Source organism: Pinus tabuliformis, chromosome 4_2 (genome assembly GCF_031772625.1).
Source record: "Pinus tabuliformis cultivar Carrire ecotype Pingquan chromosome 4_2, CPIR1, whole genome shotgun sequence".
In the NCBI taxonomy this organism is placed as follows: domain Eukaryota; kingdom Viridiplantae; phylum Streptophyta; class Pinopsida; order Pinales; family Pinaceae; genus Pinus; species Pinus tabuliformis.
Window position 1 is genome coordinate 1,010,700,453 of NC_142304.1, and position 17,728 is coordinate 1,010,718,180.

Consider the following 17,728-nt stretch of genomic DNA (forward strand, 5'->3'; position numbering starts at 1 on the left):
ATGGTGGCATATGACATGTCTAATTGTAGGGAACCTTGGAGTTTGGCTCCCCATGATCTCGATAACAACATTCCATACTTAGGTGGGATATCAGCAACTACCACATCCATTAGGATTGTCTTATTTGGGTATTGAACTAGAGACACACATAAGTCTTTTATGAGACCTAAGCACTTGACTTGGCTGGAGTCAAAGGAAAACAGATCCTTGTATGGTCTTGTTATGTCTAAATTCAATCTTTCCATGACTGCTTTTGGCATAAGATTGTGAGAGGCACCTGAGTCAAACATTGCATTATGTAATACTTTGTCATGAATATGTAAACTGACATAGAAAGGCAGCACCCCTGTGACTACTGTTTTTCCATCTACTTCTGGGCCAAAAAGGAGTTCTGGGGTGTCATCCAGTACATTGACATCATCTTTGTTGCTAGTGAGTTGTAGGGACCTTTTGATTTGTAATTTATAGCCGTCATGCTTGGCTAATTCCGAGAGAGGAATAGCTATTTTTATTTTGCTAATTTCTGTTTCAAGATCAAAAGGTTTTTCAGACTGGGTTTTGGGGTTATAGGTGACAGTTCTCTCCCTGTTCATTACATCTTCTTCTTGATTTTTATTTTGTCTTTGGGATTTATCCTTGTTAGTTGTTTCTTGAGGAGTAATATTTGAATTAGGATGAGAGGATGAAGTGTCCAAAGACTGCTGTCTTGAGGACAGTGGTTCAGTGATTTCTTCAACAATCACTTCTTTGGTAGGTAAGTTTAGTTGGTCACTAGGTTCTGTGACTATAACTTTTTCAGGCTGCTGATTAACCTTTTTCTTTTCAGGCTGGTTGATGTTCACAGTTCTGCTTCTCAGCTTGTATTGTTTATGGACTTCATAAACAACAGTGTCATAGCCTTGTTTAAAGTCAAAGGATTCACCTGATTTAGTTTGGAACAGTTTTATTTCCTCATCCTCATGATCTTATTGTGTTAAGAAAACTTGACTTTCACCGTCTAGCCCTATCAAATTAATCTCAGGATCTTCATTTGGCTCAGTCAATGTGGAAGTTTCAGCATAGTTTTCCTGAAATGGCGGTCTGATTTCAGGATCAGCATTGGCCCTGCCATTGTTTGTGTTTGGGTTCCTCCTAAAATTTGGATTTCTAGGAGGGTTATTTTGTGGTGCTTCCCATGATGCTTTTCTTTCAACTGATTCCACCCTATCACCCAATCTTTTCATGCTATTGAGTATGGCATCAAGCTTTTGGTCAAAGGCTGTGGGTTCTTCTTTGTATATGCTTCTCTTTTCTAACCTTGCCCTATTTCTTTTGGCAATCAAGTTTGCTTCTACTGTGACAGCAGCCTTTTGAGCGTCTTCAAGGGTTTCAGGTTCTCTCTCCCTCAACTGAAATGCTATGTCAGAATCAAATCCATCAGGGAATTTGTACAAGGCCAAATCGGGGGGGGTCTCAAGTTTTGTGGTATTGCATTGTACACATTGTTGAATCTAGCACAATACTCCAGAACAGTCTCTTGAGGACCTCTCTTGATTGTTTCATATTCACCAAGTATGTGCAGGGGATCTTTCTTCTTTTCCCATCTGGTAATAAAGGCCTGATAAAGCTCATCAGGGGTTGTGATAGTATTTGCAGCAATCGACCTGAACCAGGTTCTAACATCACCTGTCAGGCTTTGGACAAAAATTCTCATCCTCACATTGTCATCATCTATCTCATAGTTTTCAAAGTGATCTTGCATCCTCTTAGCATGTTGAATAGCAGAGTGATGGCCAGTGGAGTCAAAATATGTGATTTTGGTTTGGTAATCCTGGGGCAGAGCCGCAGGGTTAGCAGGTAGCTGCAAGGGTGCATACCTATTTGCCATATTTGGTGGGTTGGGTGTATTTATAGGGACTGCTGGGATAATAGGAACAGTGGGTACCACAGGGGTAACAGGTGAAGTTGAACCTGAATGATGGTTGAAGGGGATATGTGCAGTGAATGAGGATGAGGGAGGAGGACTTTGAGATGTGGATGGTGAACTAGGAGAACTTGGGACAGACCTAAAGAGGACTTTAAGTGGAGTAGAAAGGTTGGGAAAATCTGCAACTGAGGTCAAAACAGCAGGCTGATCCTGTTTTTGTTGCTTTCTGGTGTTTCTAGGGATGGTATTTGGATTATCAACAATGATGGGTGGATTTGGGTCAGGATTAGCCCTAGTATGTCGAGGATTTTTCTTAGGAGCCAGTTTCTAACTGTTTTTCAGGACTTTTATAGGAAGTTTTTATATATGCAAGGACTGGATGAAGATTTTGGAATGGCTATATATGTTTCAAAGCTAAGATGAAGATTCCCTAACTAGCTCTTCCCTAAAACTGTCACTGTGGTACAGAAACTGTTCTAAGGCCTCTTGGCTGGTTTCAGGCTTGATGGTAGCCTTGGAAGATAGATAGTAATCGAAAAATCCTAAGAAGTCCCCAGCGGAGTCGCCATTTATGTTAACACCCAGGTTGTTCCCTATGACTCCCAAGGGAATACGGCCGGGGTAACCACTAACCAGTCTTTGGATTGCAGTGCCTAGCCACACTGTAATCAGAGAGGGCTCTCTCTTTATGATTTATCTCTGTTTGTGATAATTTTAGGCTAGATATAAATTCAGGTTTGCTTTAAGTCTTTTGTTTGGATAGTAATTTCAAACAAGGTGCTTGTGTGTTTTCAAAGAGTTCTAGTCCATTGGGCTAAGGAGTCAGTGTTCCTTAAGATGTTTGATGTGTCGCTGTGATACCGTAGTGATGTTGCAGAGCCGATTTAGTGTCTGAGAAATAACGTTTGAAATAGTGATGGAATGGGGTGCATTGAGTTAGTGCAAGGCAATTAAGAATCTTACAGCTTAACTGTTTGAGTAAGAAAATGAGAATATTTACCTAGGAGCATTTAAGTATTTCTAGGTGATATTCATACACATAGAATTAAGTGATACATGAGCAATTAAGAATTCATGTACATATTTAATCCAGAGGACAAACATTTTCAGCAGCAAAAAATTGAGGACAAGGTGTAATAGAACAAATCTTGTACTATTCTTTCTTTCTTACTGCTAGCTTAGTGTGAGAAGTGTGATTTGATAAACATAAGAAAAACAAGAACAGAGTTTTGAAGAAAACTTGGTATCTCTTCAGACGGCATAGCAATTCTGCATCAACACATAGAGCATCCTCCTGACATCCAATAGTTTCCGGAAATCACTGAGCTCATCAGGCCCTTTGTATTAGATAATTGACAAAATACAATACAAGTGTTCTCATAGAGAAAATTACCAACCCTTTATGAGTTACTTAGGGGAGTATATATACAAAAATTACAAAAAATATCAACGAAATGAGTTATTATCTCATTTATGATATGCTAATCTCAAAAATACAGTAGCTGAAGGAGTGAATGCAGCCGAAATTCCTTTATGCTTCAGCTGTCAAATAGTCAGAAGATATTTGGTCTTTATGACTGTTGGAGTCGGTTGGAGATGCGCTGTTCAAAACTTGGATGGCTGTCATCGCATATGTGATGAGTCACTTTTGGCCGCTTTTAAATACTAACCCCTTTTTCGCTGTTTTGTCTTCTAGTGACCTGGAGCTGGCAGTGACCAAGCAGCTGGAGCTACCGTGGCAGAATCTGAAGCATTGCTTGCCACCAATCTTCCTTTGGCATCTGATGCCTCCGAATTTTTATTAAGGTCTCATCGGCCTCTGTATACCGCCAAAAGTTAGGGGGGGTTTCAAACAGATGATTTGCCTCATTCTCAATGAAGAATAGGCCTTCCAGTTTTGTGTACAAGCTCTGCCCTGTTGTAGGCCCTGTTTGCTCAGTGGTACTGCCCGATGCAACGATTTGATTTTCAATGTAATTGGCCATCTTGTTGGTGAATTGATCTTTGGTGATCAATTTCCCCGCGCTGCTCAGTAGGCTAGGCAGTCCTCTTGCTTGCAGCATCCCCATTTTGAGTTTATACTCCTCCACCTCAGCCTGTATTTCATAGCATTTTCTCTCTACAGTCTGCACATAATTTCTGAGGGTCAGCACCCTTTTAGTTGTGAGGATGGCCTCTGTCCTGTTGTTGATGCCAATGGCTGCCAGCTCCTCTTTGTCCTGCCTGTTCAAAAAGTCTATCAGTTTGTTTGCCTGCTCAGGCCTATTTCCCAGCACTGTTTTGGCCTTCTGGATTTCTGTTTGTGCTTGGCCAATCAAATCCATATGCTCATGGATTGTTTTGATGGATTTCCATTGTTTGGTGATAGTTTGGCTGATCTTACCCCATAGAATTCTTTTTATGTCAGCCATGGCACTGTCCAGATTGAGCTCCTTCTCCAGGGCCTTTATTTTATCCTTTAGGGCCTTTATTTCTCTGCCCTGTTCTGCTACAGTTACCTTTGATTTATCATATTTGGCATCCAGTTCTGCCAATCTCTCCTTTGCTTTCTTTATCTCGTCTGCCTGGAGCTCCATAGCCTTGACCGCTTTGGTCAATTCTTCTACACTTGGGTGGGCATCTGGAGCCGCTGTTGTACCTGCTGCTTCTGTTGTGGGGTCCAGTGGTGCCCCTGTGGTTGTTGCTGTTGTCGAGGTTGTTGGAGGAGCTTGGGATGTAGATTCTCCCTGTTTGTCCTGTAGAGCTTCTTCAAGCTCTTTCTCCAATTCTTTGATCCTCTGATCCTGCTGTGTTAGGAGGTCAAGTTGTTCATCGACCTGCTTTTCCTTTTGTAGTTCTGTTGTCTGAGGGTGTTCTGTGGGTGACAGCTTTAACCTCTTCTTTAGTGCATTGAGGTCATCCTCCTTTTTCTTCATAAGGGCCCTTACACCCTTTGGATCCTTAGGATCATGTCCTAGGTCTATGATAATGTCCTCCAAAGATTTTATTCTGTTATCTTTGGCCAGGGAGGACATTCTCTCAAAATCCAACTGAGTGTTGGTATTTTTGAGTGACTCCTTTAGTTCATGAGCCACAGTTGTATTCTCCACCAAGGTCGCATAGACCATTTCTCCAGTCTGTTTGTGGAGTTCAATTTGATCCAGGGGGTGGATGTCCTTTGCCCTTACCTCCACCCTTGTCTTCACATAGTCTGCAGCTGATTTCGGCTGTGGTACTGTGGGCCTGAAATGACTTAATATCATTTTCTCTTCTTTAATGTCATAGACAGACATTAATCTTTCTTGCTGGGCTGGTGTAGCATTCATAAATTGTTTGTACACCTCCACCCTCAGTAACTCATTAGCTGCCTTGATTTGCTTGAAAGAAGCCTTAGTGCTTTTAGGCTTCTTGCTTCGCTGAGAAGAGGATGATACCTCCAAACCAAGTTGCAGGCTTTGTTCCTGTTGGAATGAGCTGGTACCAGTGTGCTGGCTTGCTTCCTTGTCTTTCCTTGAACTGTCAAGGAATTCCTCAGTGATGTCTTCAACTTCTGGGGAGTCAGCCCTTTGCCTTTTGGCCTCTGGCTGATGGGAGGATCCACTGATAGGAGTGGACTCTTCTCTGTCTCTCTTAGTACCCCTCTCCTCATGGGCTGGGGTCTGCAAAATTGGTGCTATTGGTGGCTCCGTTTGTGGAGGAGGAGTTTGATCTTGCTGCTGTTCTGTTTGCTCCTCTCTCTGCAGCTCATTTTGCTGTCCAGTTTGCTGCTCAGTTGAAGGGGCAGCCTTGTCTTTCACTGCCTCCTCTTCAGCACCCATTATTCCTTTTCCTTTGTCTAATCCTGGTGCTGTTGTAGAAGATGCTTGTGTGATTGGTGCAGTCCTTGAGGTCGAGGTCCCTTCTCCTGCTGAATGAGGCGGTTTGAAGGGTACCTGCTGCACAGAGTCTATGTCAAGAGTCTTTTCTAATTCCTTGACATTCTTTATCATCACTTCTTCTTCAGTTAATTTGTCAATTATAGAATCCTGTAGCCATTCCTGCTGGTTGGCATATTTTTCAATATGGGGATAACTGCAGTGCTTAATGCCAACTAGTCTGTATTTCATTCTTCTAGCAGAAATGAAACCTTCAGGGTCATAAGGGACCCATCGAAAGCTATATGACAGCTGGTATTTGTCTTTGAGGATCTGGTGAGCCTCTTCCCAACCTTCCTTTTTATTCATGATGAAAGGGCCCAGCTGATGTTTGAACTTGAGGTGGGCTTTCTTTTTGGAGCTGTGGAAGTGGGTTAGGTCAGACTGAATCAGCTGCCTATAATATTCAAGGGCAAATATTCTCATAGGCACATACTTTGGGAGCCTGAATGGACAAAGCTCACAGCCATACACTCTGATGACAGTATGATCCTCATATAGGTACCAGTCACCTATTTTGGATTTCTTGGACAGCTGCAAGGCTTTCTGTATTTCAGTTGACATTCTGGGAGGAGGAGCCCTCATTAATAAGCAGGAGACCGGGTATACAAACTGGTCAATAAACTCAGAATAGGAATAAGGTGACTTGTGGACCAGGTGATAGACAGATGTCCAGAATATGACAGATCTTCTTTCCCCTCTATAATCCAGCTTTTTAATGTAGCATGGAAAGACCTGGGACTGATAATACATGAAAAGATGATAGATGTAAGAGGAGTACTTGAACACACCCTGTCTGTCCACTTTGCTCAATTGGTCATGAATTTTGTTGGCTATGAACTTGGCAAAGTTGAACTTACGAGCAGGGGGTTGGCCTGGACTATAAACAGACAACAAAACCAGCATTGTCCCATCCACATACTCACTGGTTCTGTACCCCAACACATAAGAGATCATATCTAGTAGCAGTCTGCCTGTGTCTGTAAAGGAGACATCCATGTAGGGAGGTGGCCCTGCAGGCTGGCATTGAGGCTTCATGAATGTCCTGGTGACATTCTGCAGCTCCTCACTAGTCATTTTGGCAGCAGCATCCAGCAGATAATTCATGGAAAAGGGGAAAAGCAGCTCAGTCTGGTCAAAGTGAAGCATTTTATTAATGGATTCAGGATTGATGTGAAAGAGAATGCTCCCAGATGGAGACTTAATGGCTCTTTGCTGCACATCATAATTTTCAGCACATAGACGCACAATCTGAGGGAAAACATTGACAGAGGGGAGGCAGTAGTAAGGAAGGTTGGACTCCCATATCCCATAGGTGTCCTTGCCATTCAGGTAGTCTTCTCTCAACTGTCTGAAGGTCTGCATGAAATCCCTGTTACCCACAAAGTCTTCAATTAGGGAGTCCCTGTCAACAAGGGGCAAGGCCTCCAGGTCCTTGTTTGGTGGATTTAAAGGAGTGACATTTAGAGCTGTAGGTGCAGGGGCAGCCATTTGTATAATCTGGTTCTGAATAGTGTAAATGCAGAGGCTTGCTAGGATCCTCAGAGTTCAATAACAGCCTCAATGTTGACAATGCTTGAACTTTTATTCACAGTGAAGAAGGCTAGCCTGCTTCTGCAGGTTTTAATCAATTCTCAGGGACTGTGAATTGTTAGGAATGATGTGCAGAGGGTGTGCAGGATTTGGTTTGCAGCTGGCCTGTACTTGGAAAAAGGGAACAATGCCAAGTACCTTGAGGACAATTTTATTGTTCTGATCCATGGAATGACTGTTTCAATGTCAAATTGTAGTTCAGGGGCAATGCAGGTTGCTTTAGTTAACTCTCAAGCAGCAGATAGAGTTAAATTTAGGATTTTGACCGGTTTTTTAATGGTGAATTTTAGCAGAGAAGTGGTATATATGGGCAAAGCATGGGATTCACGGTGAATACCTGAATAAATCGTTCGACAAGCCTGTGGGCCGAGCTATTGAAGACTTTGTAGCAGCTGGTGGATGAGTTGACACGATCAAATTTCAACTTTGGAGACCCCGAAGTACGTTGGTGGTGAGGGAGAAACAAGAGTTTTGTGCAAATTAGCTCCAAAAATGGAAAAAAAACGGCTATCTTGGGCATTTATAATGACTAATTTGGCAAAAATACGTATTTAGCACCTTCCCGCCAATGACGTTAGCATGATGTCACGGCGGGCCCAGGTACGGGTGACGTGGACGCTGAGATGGAGGCCAGCGTGCCAGGACGAGGTGGCAGGTGGATGTGGCGGCAGGGTTGCATGGAGGGTGACGAGCGCGGGGGTGGGCGGAAGGGAGGTGACGTCAGAAGGGCGTCATGGTGACGTGTGTGGAAGGGGTGGTAACGGGGAGGGGGTAAGCGGTTTCCCCGCACTGCCTTTGGCAATAAGTGGTATCGGGGAGGGGGGCTTCGAACAGCCCCAACGTTTGACACGCGTCTTGGGTACGGACCCTGATACCGCTGTTCCCCGGACGCTAAAGGGCGGCAGATCCAGATCTGTAAATGCCCTCCCACCGTTGGATCGTGGGTGGCAGAGGATCTACGGCTGGCGGGCCCTCCGACGGATCGAGCAGGTTGGGGGGGTCCCGCCAGTCTATTAAAATATTGAGTTAAATATTTCGGGCGGGGAACCTTGGGATAGTGGGTTTTTATGGGTTTTTCAGGATTTCTTGGGTTTTTCCATAGTTTCAAAAGGGGTTATGGGTAGGAAGGGGTTTTATAGGGTCTTTCTCTGCAGATGGGGGTTTAATGAGTGGAATCATTTGAAAGAAGGGGGGGGGGAGATGAGGTATAGGTTCATCCAAGTGGCCAGATGTCACTTTGATCCCTGACATAGGACTTATTGGCTATAATGCCAAGGGGAGGGGTATTTATACAGAATTTGGGGTTTATACACCATGGTGTTAATAATATTAGGGGGAAGGGTAATATAGGGGATTTACATAGTAGAATTAGAGTTAATATGGATGAGATAGTGAAATGAGGGGGAAACCACTAAGTTTATTTGAAACTTACTTAGTTTAAAGAGTAGATCAAAATGAAAAGATTTTTAGACAAGAAATGTGGCTTTTAAAGGCTTAAGAACCACCATGAAATCACAATTTCTTCCATGAATCTCAGCTGATGAGGGGATGTTAGAAATGAAATGGGAGGGGAAGGAGGGAGTTTAGTCATGCTTCCTGCTGCAACTTGATGAAGAAGAACACCTTGTCATTTGATTGGCTTTGCTTTGATAAACACAGTTACCACACCTGTAATGGTAAAGACAACCTTTCTGCAACCCCAACTACTTACCCAGCTAGCCTAGCATTTTTTATTTCTTCTTGGAGGGTGCACTTGGACTTGCAGACCCTTACTTGCCTTTTCTTTTCTCTGGCTTCTTATTTTGTTTTTCTATCTACTTCTACCCTTATTTCTTCCAAGGTCCCAGATTAAGTTGTTGGGAGCCTTTTCTTCTCTACCTGAACTACTTGTCTGCCAAGATTAAACAGTTTGGATAGACTCCTCTCTCTATTCTACAACTGAAAATTGAAAGCATGGCATGACCCAGATTAAACTATTGGATCATCCATCAAAATTTGAAACAAGGTCATCAAGATTGAAACACTTTACACACTTTGTGTTCTCTAGGAAATATGGGATCTTTGTGTAATCAAAGCAGAGCATATTTGGATTTTCCCTTGCCAATCATGAAATATGAAACCTATTGGTATAGGTATCCAACAACACAAATAAAAAATTATGCAATGATAAAAATGACAAGACCTCATTTTTATATATAGGAGTCTAAGGGGTCATAATAGAGTCAAAGTGAACATAACAATAATAATGTAAGGGCACAACAATAACAATACTGGGCTTCTATGGGGAACAATAATAACAATATGGGGACAACATGGGCACAATAATAAAAATAAGGGCCTACAATGACAATAATAATAACGGAATACACTAGTATTATAGGGAACTAACAGGGTACCATGTAAGAAACAACAAATATTGAATGATGGAAAGCAAATAAACACTACCAAAGAAAAAAAATGAATGTAAAATGAAAATATTATTTAACCAAATTTACTGATGAGGCTCATCAATGGGTAAATTATATGGATGTTAATGCACCTCCATCTTACTAAAGTCAACTTTTCTCATAATTCTTTACATGTTTTAACTATATTTTACTTAATGAGGAGAGTAAAGATGAGATGTCATGTCTAGTGGTCTAATGTTCACTAATTGCAGGTATTGAAGCAAATTTTGGCTAATTAAAGTGTGGGAACTTGAATAAGACAAGCAAGAGGGATTATAGGAGATAGGGTCTCCCTCCTTAACTCCTCACTCACTAGAAGATTCCTCAATCAAATTTCATCAGCTCAGAGTTGCAAGCACCCGATTCATGAGGATCATTGGCAGGCAAGCCAGTGACAATTGAAGACCAGTTGATCTCAAGATTGGGAGCCAAGCCTCCCTAAACTTAAGGAAGTTGTTGGTAACTTCAGTTGTGTAAATCAAGAGGCTGAGAGCCTCATAGGATTCAGATGTTTTGTTCAATATAGCTAGGGATCATTTTCAAGTTGAAACATTGTAACCAATTACTCTTGTGAATTTCTAATATTTTAATGAAAATAAGAAGCATTCCCTTGATCCAGCACTGAGTTGAATTAGAGGGATGAAGCTCTTGCATTAGGGCCCAACCCGACCCAGTACACTTCTTTCATGCCTTGTAGGAATAGAGATAACTTGGAAAAATTTCCGCCAAATAACCCTACCACTTCAAACAACCAACCTTCCTTCTTCTTGAGTGGCTGTGAGCTAGAGGACCCATGAGGTGAACAACCATAGATTTTTGAAGATCCTATGGGGGAAGGAGAAGAAATCATTCCACCAACTAACACAATGACTAAAAATAGAAATGAAAGGGGGGATAGGGATAGAGTTGAGGGTGTTTTTCCCATCAGAGAAACTAATGGGGATGCTAAGATGAAAAACAAAAGCCCCTTTTCTCTTCCTCACTTCCATGGCCTGACCTCAGAAGATCTAAATACTTTTTTTTTTGAATTTGTTGTCTATGAAGAAATTATAATTACACCTCTGATGACATTAAGTTGAAATTATTCCCATCCACTCTCAAGGATGCAACCCTGCGCTGGTTCACAAGTTTACCTAGCGATAGTATCACCTATTGGGCTTAGATGCAACAAGATTTCAAGAAGTATAGGGATTACTACATGTCCAAAGATACCAAAGAGGAAATATTTAGAATGACTTTGGGACATGATGAGTCCTTAGAGGACTATGAGGAAACATTCCGACTCAGCTACAAAATGGCCTTGTGCACCCTTGATCCTGAATCACTTAAGTTAGTCCTTGATGCGGAAGCATGATGCCTGTAGATAAAAGACTTCAAATTTTATTCCAAAAATATAAAAAAAGTTTACAAGCAAAGGAGTGGGATCCTTTAGCTATCATTTTACAAAGCTTTCTAGATAGGATTTGAGCTAGAATTCAAGGATTTGAATTATCTTGTAATTAATTCAAGTATTTAGGTTTAGTTGAGATTCTTGAGGAGAATATCATGTAGATTAGATATTATCTAGGATTGGGAAAATTCAATCCATTGATTTAGGATCTGAAAGCTATATGAACAAGTACTTATGTAATTTTTGAATTAGTAGAAGGGGATTTTTGACAGAATTTGGTTGGATTTTGGCTGTGGAGGATTGCAATATAAAATTTGGAATTTCTCAGTATCCTTATGAATACTGTGCACGAATGGTCAAATCCCTGAGGTTTTATTTCCTTTGAAATATTTTTGAGTTTTCTTGAGTTTTGTATAATCTTGTGTTTTCGCATCTAAATCTTCATTCACCGTGTATTTAAATAATTTAGAGACAAACTAAACTTGGTGGAGGTGCTAAGTCTGGCAAGGAATCCTGATAAATTTGTGAGAACCTAGGAAAATATCTGAATCGTCTAATCGGGCAGATCCAACAGATCTAATGGTCATCGCATGCCAACAAGTGCAGACGTTAATCAGAATAGAAGAGCGATCTTCGTAGGCATAAGCAATAACTCGTGCGCTGTCAAAGTGGTAAGTGGTATTCTGCAAATTCACACAATTACCCTTAATGGTTTACACATAGCATGAGAAAACCATTTTTCTTGCGCACTCTCGACTTGTTATGCATTATGCAAGAATCCACACGATATTATGCAATAGCTGTTGGATCAAGCAGGATTGATCAACGATGGGATTGGCCAAGCTAGTTGGTGAGCAGCTGACATAATAACCATTAGATTGAGGAAGGAGATTGATGGCGGAAATTTAATGCGCTAAATGTTTGTGGAGTGGTGGACGTGATAAGGTTATGAACTGGGGTTTTAATTCCTTTTGGTTCCGTGGGAAAAAAAAAGTTTTGCCATATATCTGGTAAATTAAACAATTCTTCTATTTTAGCAGAATAACTAAATTTGGAGGTTGATGACTAATACTCCAAAGAAAACCTAAGAAGAAGTTCCACCTGAACTTGAAGAAATCATTTCTAGTTTTGAACAATTATCCTTAACACCTGTAACCATCCCACCATTAGTGGTATCAGAGCAGCTTATTGACACTGAGCAGGATCTCAAAGATTAGAAAAAGAAATCCAACATGGCTTTCAGAGTTGGAGGAAGACATGGTGGTGGTCAAAGAAGAGGAAGACTAGTTGCAAATGCTAAAGTGTTGGAAGCTATGCAACAGATGCAAGCTAGATTAGAAGCAGTGGAAATGGGAAATCAAAGAGATGAAGGTGCTAGAGATGTCAGTGAGCCTGAAGTTGAAGCTGCAGAAGAAGAGGAACCTACAGAAGGTACTCCTGAAATGACATTTTTTAAATCAATGTTGGGATCCACATCTAAACCCAGATTTGCGGTTCAGTTTATACAGGAGGTTTAAACCCTAAGGAGTTGATAGACTGGATTAATGATATGGATAAATTCTTTGATTATGAAGAAATGGAAGAAGGAAAGAGAGTGAAATTTTTTGTCACAAAATTGAAAAGACATGCAACACTTTGGTGGGATGAAGTGCAGGCAGAAAGAAAAATATTTGGTAAGTAGCCAATTAAAATTTGGAACAGGATAGTGGCAAAGTTGAGAGGTAAGTTTTTTCCAAGCGATTATCAACAGTCATTATTTAGATAAATGAAGAATCTTAGGTAGAGGTCTTTGATAGTGAAAGAATACACAGAGGAATTTTACAAAGTGAGCATAAGAGCTGGACAAATTCAAGATACAGCCGAGAAGGTTGCAAGATACATAAATGATCTTAGAATTGAGATCCAGGATGAGATAAGTGTGATGTCTCCTAAAATAGTAGAAGAGGCTTATCAGATGGTATTGAAGGCTGAAGAAAAACTCATGAGGAAGAAATCTGTGAGAAGTAGAGGTACTTTCTGAGGAAGAGGAAGTCAAGGTGGTAGAGGAAGATCTACAACACGTAGAGATGGACCTAGGAGCAACTCTAATCAGCATACACCCACAGAAGGTGATGCAAGTGGCAGAAAGAGTTTTTTCAAAGGAAGAGGAGGCAGAGGCAGAGGAGGAGAAACTAGATGTTAACAGATGTAACAAGTTGGGACACAGAGCCTATGAGTGCCTAAAAAACACAGGGACAAATTAGAGAAATGCAATTGTTGCTCAGACTGAAGAGGAAGCATCAAAGGCGCCAGAAGAAGAAAATGTACCAGAGAAAGGGGAAACTTTGGTAGTTAAAAAAGTTTTGCTAAAGCCAAAAAAGGAAGTTTTTGAACGAGCACAGAGAAAGGCTTTGTTCAGGACTATGTGCAAGGTTCAAGAAAAATGTTGTCAAATGGTAATTAATAGCAGAAGCACCGATAATTGTTTCTCTACAAAAGTGGTGGAAAAGTTGAAATTAAAGGCGAAGAAACATCCAACACCTTACCAGGTGTCATGGCTTCAAAAAGGACATCAGTTGTTAGTGAAGGAATAGTGTGAAGTAGAGTTACAGTTGGGATTTTATTTTATTAAAGAATTATATGAGAAACATTTAGATTTTAAAGAGGCATTTGAAGCTTGTAAAAATCCAGTTTTGTTAGATAGAAGTAAGTGGTTGGATTTTTTCTTGCAATAAGGATTATTGCTTAAAAGAAATCAGATGTGCATACCAAATTTCCCTATGAGGGAAAATTTAATCAAGAAAAAGCATAGTGGTGGACTTGAAGGACATTTTGGAGCAAACAAGACTTATGAACAGTTGAATTAGTTTTATTTCTAGCCAAATTTGAGATATGAAGTGGAGAAGTATGTAAAAACTTGTAAATTATGTCAGTATGCAAAGGGAAGGAGCCAAAACATAGGTTTGTATGTTCTGTTACCTAATCTAGATAGACCTTGGGATATGGTAAGTATGGATTTTGCTTTGGGTTTACCAAAAACTCAAAGAGGAAATGATTCAATTTATGTTGTGGTTGACAGATTTTCTAAAATGGCACATTTTATTCTATGTTATAAAACAAGTGATGCTACTCACATTGCTAATTTGTTTTTTAAGGAGATTGTAAGGTTGCATGGGTTACCTAAGAGCATTGTTTCAGACAGAGACACCAGATTTGTTGGCCATTTCTGGAGGACCTTATAGAAGAAATTTGGTACCAAACTGAGTTTCAATTCAGCTTATCATCCTCAAATTGATGGATGGACTGAAGTTGTAAACAGAAGCGTGGGGAATCTTCCGAGAAGTCTTGCAGGTGAACATCCAAAATAGTGGGATCAAATTTTGGCACAGGCTGAATATGATTATAATGATTCTCCTCAGATGAGTACAAGGTAGAGTCCATTCCATATAGTTTATGGAATGCACCCAAGAGGAGTGTCTCGATTAAGAGACTTGGGAAAAGCTGAAATGAGAAGTGCTGGAGAAGATTTTGCTTTAGAGATTCAAGCAATACATGAACAAGTAAAACATCAGTTACAGGATAGCAACATAAAGTACAAGAGGAGAGCAAATTTGAAGAAGAGAGAAGTTAATTTTGAGGTTGGATATTTTGTTTTAGCACACCTAAGGAAGGAAATATTTCCAAAAAGGAAGTATAACAAGTTAAAATTTAAGAAAATTGGACCATGCAGAGTCTTGAGGAAATTTTCTACAAATGCATATGAAATTGAATTACCCCCTGTCATTAGAATATCTCCGATTTTCAATGTTGTTGATTTGTACAGGTATGAAAATAGAAATGAAAATGATACAACAAAAGATAAAGAAGAACAAGAGGTTGATTGGGTAAAACAATTACCTACAGTGAAGGCATTGCAGCTAGAAAATATTTTAGATAAGAGAATGTTTAAAAAGACAAGAGGACAAGAGTATTTTTCAGTATTTTATCAAGTGGAAGGATCAACCAATTGCTGATGATACCTGGATGACAGATGCCATGCTACAAAAGTTGGGCAGTTTTGCAGAAGAGCTCATGGACATGAGCCCGTGAAGAATTTTGTCATCAGGAGTCTGATGCAAGAGCATGAGGCTTCAAGACAAAATACTTCGAATTTTATTCCAAAAATACAACAAAATTTACAAGCAAAGGAGTGGGATCCTTTAGCTATCACTTTACAAGGCTTTCTAGATAGAATTTGAGCTAGAATTCAGGGATTTGAATTATCTTGTAATTAATTCAAGTATTTATGTTTAGTTTAGATTCTTGAGGAGAATATCATGTAGATTAGATATTATCTAGGATTAGGCAGATTCGATCCATTGATTTAGGATTTGATTATTGTATGAACACGTATTTATGTAAGTTTTGAATTAGTAAAAGGGGATTTTTGATAGATTTTGGCTAAGGAGGGTTGGAATGTAAAATTTGGAATTTCTCTATATCTCTATGAATACTATGCACGAATGGTCAAATCCCAAAGGTTTTATTTCCTTTGGAATATTTCTGAGTTTTATTGAGTTTTGTATAATCTTGTGTTGTCTCATCTAAATCTTCACTCACTGTGTATTTAAATAATTTAGAGACAGACTAAACTTGGCGGAGGCGCTAAGTCTAGCGAGGAAAACTGATAAACTTGTGAGAAACCCAGGAAAAGATCTGAATCATCCGATCAGATAGATCCAACAAATCTAATGGTCATCGCGTGCCAACAAGCACAAACATTAATCAGAATAGAAGAGAGGTCTTTATAGGCATAAGCAGTATCTCGCGCAGTCTCAAAGTTGTAAGTGGTATTTTTGAGAATCATGTGATTACCCTTAAGAGTTGACATGTAGCATGGGAAAACCACTTTTCTTGCATGCTCTTGACTTGTTATGCATCGTGCAAGAATCCACGTGATATTATGTGATAGCCATTGGATCAAGCAGGATTGATCAACAGTGGGATCAACCAAGCTAGTTGGCGAGCGGGTGACATGATAACCGTCGGATTGAGGAATGAGATCGACTACAGAGATTTAATGTGCTAAGGGTTTGTGGAGTGGCAGAGGTGATAAGGTTATGAATTGGGATTTTAATTCCTTTTGTTTCCGTGGAAAAATTAAAGTTTTGCCATATGTCAGCTAAATTAAATAGTTTTGATATTTTAGCAGAATGGCTAAATTTGGAGGTTGATGACTGATAGTCTGAAAACCCAAGAAGAAGTTCCACCCAAACTTGAATAAATCGTTTCTAGTTTAGAATGATTATCCTTAACACTTGCAACCAACCCACCAGTCCTTCTCAGGGGGATCAGGGAGGACCTCCCAGAAACCCTAAAACTGTTGTCAGGAGGGGACATCTACCAGTTACCCTATGATGATATCAAGAAAATTTTCAAGTATCATTCTAGGGTAGCTAGAAAGAAGGGTAGGGCTAGTCAAGTGGTGGCTAGATCATCCTCTTCCAATACATCCATAAAAGGTGAAATTGGGAACATGTTGGAAGAATTTAGGAGTGAAATGATGCAAACCCTTTCTCTGCAAATGGACACTATGCATATCAAAAGAAAGTAGGAGGAAGTAGAGAGAGAATTATCCATCTTCTTCCCTATATGCACAAGGAGGCTCCCTAGGAATGAATTTCCATTGAACCTTATAGAAATCTACTCAATCTGTGAGGAAAACCACTCCACAGACAATTGCCCTTCTCTGACCGGATTAAAAGTTTTGTAGCAGGGAACCAAAGGGGTGACAAAATAAATTTGATACATAAATCAAAGGAGGCCTCATAGACCTCGACCATACTAGAAGGGCATGCAAGGGTCATCATATTCATATTACAACAGTAATCAAAACACATTCGTTCCCCCTTGTTGCCCCCCTACTCATCCTTCCTGGTATACTCCTTCTCCCTCACCTTTTGCACCTCAATAGCATTCCCAGTTGGCCAACCATCCATTTCAGCCATATACTCCTCCAAAACCAAAGTGGAATGCACCACCCCAGGAGCGGAGGCCCCCATAGAACCAAGATCCATCTCTATTTCCTTCACCTCCATCTCAACCACATCTCTTACACCCTACTCCACCTAAACAACCTCAGATATCTACCCAACCAAATCTGAACCCGAACAACAGACAGACACAGTAGGTCTGTAGTGGAGAAACATCATACCCTCCCTATGTTGTGGAAATTCATGACATTAACCTTAGTTTTTGGAGAGTGCTCTTGGATAACCAACTTCCATCTCCACCAAGGTAGAGTGAGCAAGAAAGAGAGGAAAGTGTACATGGAAGGAATCCACCCCACTTTCCTGAAATCTTAACCAATCCAGTGTAGCACACCCTAGAAGCCACTGAACTTCTAGATGAATTGAAAAATGTGTCAAAATCCCACTTCTCCAAGCTATCAAAGATGTCCCCATCTACAACAAGCTAATGAAGGAGAAGTTTTTAAAACACCCAGGAAGGTGAAAGAAAGGCACTGCTACCATTAATGTCA